The sequence below is a fragment of the Coccinella septempunctata genome, chromosome 3 (assembly GCF_907165205.1).
Source record: "Coccinella septempunctata chromosome 3, icCocSept1.1, whole genome shotgun sequence".
In the NCBI taxonomy this organism is placed as follows: Eukaryota; Metazoa; Arthropoda; class Insecta; order Coleoptera; family Coccinellidae; genus Coccinella; species Coccinella septempunctata.
The window spans coordinates 34316480-34322784 of NC_058191.1; positions in this window are offsets into that span (position 1 = coordinate 34316480).

Consider the following 6305-nt stretch of genomic DNA (forward strand, 5'->3'; position numbering starts at 1 on the left):
ACTCCTGGCTGTGTGCACTATGTTCCCGATACAATAAAACCCAGCAAAAAGCCTCGAGAAATTTCTTGTGATAAATAAAATCGCATGTTGTATTAACTCAGGGGAATATCGGCAGTATTAAATTTATATTATCTTGAATCTTGTCTTATCTCATTAAAGGGGACACATCATTAAAGGATCCAACTCGCAAGGTTGAGCTGAGCGGGAGGACCCTGAGGACGTAGATTTCACTCGGATGCAGATTCTTGGTCTCAACGCGAGCGGAAGCGCCGGCCGGTAACGTACGAGCGTATTCAAATGAGAAGAAGTCGTGTTTTAAGCGGGCATGGTGGATACGTTGCCGACCACCCGGGTGTACTCTTATCGTTGGCATCTCCACGCTTAGCTCGGCCAGGTTGCTATCTGGTGACAATATCTCCAATCTAGATCATGCACACACCTAGGATATAATATACGATCAGTGTAGGCGAACGCTGCTTCTACCATTCGTCGGATATGGCCAATTATTGAAATCTTACAACAATGTGTGTGAATGTTCAGATTCGTATCTTGTCAGTGGATAGGCTAATTCTTGATTTGAATGCTGATTTAGCACTTTCGATATCGCGGAATGAGGCCTGGTGCCCACGAGGCTCTTGTGGCAGCTGCTGGTGAATGCGTGGTGCTTGTTATCAATGAAGGATCCTCTTTGAAGATGGATAGATGGAATGTATTAAGGAAACTGGGCATACTTCTCTCTCTTAGGTGCTTACTAAAAGATAAAATCGATCAATACAGGGTGACAACTTAAAACTTGCCAGGCCAATTATATCGCGACCAGAATGTGTTTTCAGGGAAAATGCTGGAAAAGGTCAATTCTTATTAAGAGGGAGACATATTTTGAGCAGAATTGTAAGCCGAAATCTCCTCAAATTTAGGTGTAGGGGCTATCAGCCCTAAATTCTTCATAGGGAATAGGGGGTGAGCTAAACCTTAATTGGAAGACAATATGTTCCTCTACATAATACTTTTGTCTTCCAATTGAGGTATAGCTCTCCCTCTATTCCCTATTGAGAATTTAGGGGTGACAACCCCTACACCTAAGATTGAGGAGATTTTGGCTTACAATTCTGCTACAAACATGTCTCCCTCCGAAAAAAAATTAACCTGAAACATCCTTGTCGAAACATAATGATAGTAGGTGATAGCACCTACACCTGGGGTTGAGGAGATTTCGGCTTACAATTCTGCTCAAAATATATCTCCCTACGAAAAGAAATTGATCTGTGGCGGCATTTTCTCTGAAATCATCCTTGTCGTGACATAATTGGACTGGCAAGTTTTCAAATTGTCACCCTGTATGATCGAATTCCAAGCGTTTTTTGAAAAGAGCAGTTTCTCTTCATTTGGCTCACCCCCACTTCTGTCAATTAAAGCAACGTCATTAGTGTATCATGAATTCAATAACATAATCAATATGCAGACCACTGCCCACTAATCGCTAGTAGCTCAGAGGATCTACAAATAATGTTTGACACTTATAAACATATATACGAAGCCTTAGAATCAATATTGACAAAACCAAAATCATGATAAGTCCGTCAGGAAGTCTTCAAACACATATCAGCCTGGAGAATGAAACTCTAGAACAAGTCGAGCAGTTCAAATACTTGGGAAACTTCATAAATACTAGAGCTAACCTAGACACGGAAATACACAACCGTATCAATTCGACATCATGGGTATTCTGGAAGCTAAAGGTCAGAGTATTTCAAAATCACGACCGCAATCTGAAGACCAAGACAGCTGTTTACAAAGCAGTCGTCCTCCCAACGCTACTTCACGGAAGTGAAAGCTGGACGCCCTACAGGCGACATATTAAACAGCTTGATCAAATGCATTTAAGACAAATAATGCACATCAGATGGTTCCACAAATTTTCGAATGCAGAAGTCTTGCAACGCGCGAGTTGTAAAACAATTGAGACTGAAGTAACGATAGCCCGACTCAGTTGGAGCGGCCACATTATGAGGATGCAAGATACAAGACTCCCCAAATAAGCTCTGTATGGCGAATTCACAGAGCAAGCATGGAAACCAGGAGGCCAATATAAGGAGTTTAAGGATATGCTGCATCAATCCCTGAAATCAGTTAATGCCATTCATAACTGGGGACAACTAGCGTTAGATAGGTCCACACTTATAATGGAGACTCGAGAAGAATACAGCGGTGGCCAGATCTGGTTGGTGACTATCTATGCCCGGAGTGTGGAAGGATCTGTAGGTCACGGTTGGGTCTCTTCAGTCACAGGAGGGCACACAGTTGCAAGCAGCCCTAAGAAATTATAAGTTTAATCGCACCGATAATTTTTCAGCATTATCTTTTTGGATAAGGAGATAAAAAAATATAAATCACATAAGGCAAAGATGTGAAATATCCTAAGCTCCATAGTTATCGCTGAACCATAATCAAACTAAAAACTGGATTGTCTGATTGCTACTAAGAATAGTTATTTTAAGACTACACTTGTTTATAGGAAAATAAACCAATTTTCTGGTTATATCCCTCATCAACTGATCAATAGGAATGAAATTGTGAACAATTGCCACTTAATGCATATACTGGAGATGAGTTCGAAAGTGAAATTGTAAAGATTCGCATCTGCATGAACTAATAAACTATACTAGACTGAACTAGAGTGATGATTTGCTTACTTGATATCATCCTGCCAAAGTCTGTATCATGGCTGCAGCACGTTTGTTCAATAGCTGCACCGCCATGTTGAAAGAAGTGATCATAAAGAAATTATCAATCAAATTTCCCAAGGAGAAGAAAAAGTACCTCTCCCTCCCTTAATACCATACAAAGACATCTAAGAAAATTAACACCCATAAAGTAAAATAATGAAACGACCATAACATTTTAATAATGCAATTAAATAACATAGGTACCTTCGGCCATAATGTCTTCGTGCTTAATGCGGAATAGAATAATCCTTTCATTCGGTTATGGGAAATTTTCTGACGGTTTCACGGTTGATAACCATATCAGCGGAGTTTGTATTCATGAAGACAATTGCGGCTTTTATGTCACTTTTACGAGAGGGTCTTGGACGGGGAAATTGCATTGAAATTTATACAAGTCCTGAGAGGGCTTGAGAAATGCCGTTGAAAGAATGGAGCCTGGCGAATTTTATATCTAAAATGGTCCATTGCAGAGACCCAGTCTCCAAACTTTCAGTCGCGCTGGGTCCACAAATCCAAATCTCAAACCTATAAATATTTCTACTACAAAAAAATCACAATTCGTTGTTGAAAGTGTGTAACAAAAATTTATCAATGATATGGGCATTTACAAGACGTTCAACTGAAAAGTTTAATTTGATAATTTGAAACTAACAATGAATTTATTCACAACAGCTTATCAATTGGATTTTTCATGACAATTTTGGTTTATCTGAGGATTACGAGAGAATCATGCAAAAATTTTATCTCGAAGGTGGTAGCAGATACGACAAAACTACAAGAGACCATAAAATTTAGTATAACAACAAAACTCCCTTTCACATTTTTTCAAATCAACTGGTCACACTGACCAATTCAGTGGAAACACCCCGTATAATGTAAGTGAACTATCTTTTCAATATTTGAATTCACCTACCAAGGGTTTCGCTTGCAGTCCGAAAAGTAAAATTATTCGAGGATATATTGATAAATTCCTAGCCTACTATAGAACCAAACAAAATTTCAATGTCAAAATATTTTATTACTCAACATATGCTCCTCTTAATTGGATAAATTTATTACAGCGAACCTGCAACATCTCTAGACGTTTCAAAAAAAATTTTTCTTCTTGCTCAGTGAACCAGACCTCCACAGCTTTTATTACCTCCTCGTTGGAAGAAAATTGAAGACTTTTTAAACTTTTTTTTCAGTTTAGGAAAGAAATGATAGTCGGATGAAGTCAAATCTGGAGAACAAGGGGAGTGTTCTGCTAATTTAAAACCTAAATCACGAAATTTTTGCATGGCAACGTGAGATTTGTGTGCAGGGGAGTTGTCCTGCAAAAACAAAACACCTTTGGATAGCTTTCCACGTCTTTTATCTTCAATTTTTTCCCGTAGAGTGGTCACTAATGTCGAATAGTAATCCGGTTAATGTTCTACCCTCATTCAAAAAGTCAACTCCATGGCAATCCCAAAATACTGAAGCAAGAACTTTTCCAGCAGATTTTTGGACACGAAACTTCTTAGGTCTTGGAGAACTAGAGTGTCGCCATTCCATCGATTTTTGCTTTGTTTCTGGATCGTAGAATTGTACCCAAGTCTCATCCATAGTAACAATTCGGTTTAAGAAGTCTATATCGTTTTTGAATCGAGCACAGATCGAACGCGATTTTCTACCCTTGCACGCTTTTGGTCAACATTCAAACATTTGGGGATCCAATTTGCAGCAATTTTTTTCAGATCTAAATTGACGTGAACTATATGATGAACGCGTTCGTATGAAATATTCAGTGCTTCAGATATCCGTTTTAGCCCAATTCGACGGTGTGATAAAATCATGTCGTAAACTGCATCGATATTTTCGGGGACTGACACAGAAACTAGCCTTCCCGATCGATCAACATCTTCAATGGAAAATTCACCTCTTTTGAAGCTTGCAGTCCAATTTTTCATGGTCGCATACGAACGACATTGATCACCAAGGTATTAAGCATATCTTCGTGAATCTGCTTACCTCTTAACAGGTACTTTATGATGGCCCGATACTCCAATTTTTCGATTTTCACAGTTTCGTTGGACATCTTCTTTCTTATAATTTATTGCGTGAACACTGACACTTCTAATGAGTTATTGTTCGTTGCTATGGTAACACAATATTTTTTTATGCATTGAACTGGTCTAGGCTAACTAGATATTTATCAATACATTCTCGTACAATGATTGTTGGCCAATTATAAAGCCTTTTTGTTGAATAAATCCAGTCAGCGAAAGAATCACGAATACAAAATACGAGCGCTATTCAATTCATCTAAAATCCAACTTCCTTCCTATAAAACTTAACAGGATCGAGTTTTTACTTCAACAACTTCGAATTAAGTCTTCCCATTTGTCGCGGTTTTTTGCATTCCCTTATTAAAAGAGGTATCTCAGCCGCAACCATATGAATTTACACCGTAATCTTGAAGTGCCACAATTATACTACCTAAATCCACTCTTTTCCTAGATGGGCGACTCGAGATAAGTTCCCTGTGTTTAAAATATCTCGTCCAAGCGTAGCATTATCTCAAATACCGTCACATGTTTTATCCAATCATTGTTCAGAGACGAATTATCGTAGATTTGTTCTCTCTAAATGGCTCGACAATAAAAATGTTATTGCTCTTAATTACTTGAAAATTGCGCGCATATAAATAACGAAAAACTCTAGGAATACTCAGAATGCTGTAATAATGTCACATCGAGCTTAACTGGTGAAGTTGCGTTCTCTTCCATATATTCATAGTTTGGCGGATCTTTCTTTACGATAATAAGATCAGAATTTAATGATTTCGTGATAATTTTATTCATGAGGAAACAGGCAAATATTGATAATCATTTTTCACCTTTGATTCGATTAATGTATATTCTCTTATGTTTCTCCCAGGCAAACAAAATTCGAACAAATCTTCCTTACTTCTTTAGATATTGCCTGAGAAAAGTTTCCATTTTTGGCACACCATATATCAGAAACGGTGTCATGTTTTCTCGTGAAATATTGATATTTTCAGCCAAAAAATCCTGAAACTATTGGAGGCCAAAAATATTTTTTTCATCAAGAATTGCAACTACGTTTGCAATTAGGATAATTCTGTGGTCTCTTTCGTGACATTCCAACTGGAAAAAATAACTTTCAGCTTGCATTCAACATTATTCACACCCGTACAACGATTGTAATCACAAAATAACATTGGTATTTTAGCTAGGTAAAGACTAATAAAGAGAAAGCACAATTTGGGTATTTCCACAAATCCGCTGCCAATATTAATGCATGAGTAGAAACTGGAGCTTCTCTAGCACAACCAATACGGTGTTGACTTTGCAAATTCTGCTGAAAAGTAGCTGGTTTTTTCCATGACTAATTTATCTTTGATGCTAACCACTATTATGACATGGCTTGAGAACTTATGAAAAGATCTGATAAGTTCTGATTCATTGAACTTTGATGTATCCCGTTAACGGGAATAAATCTGAAAAAAGACAAAAAAAACGGTGCGAACAGACTATAATTTCTTAGGGCTAATTGCGACTGTGTGCCTTCCTATGACTGAAGAGACCCAACCGT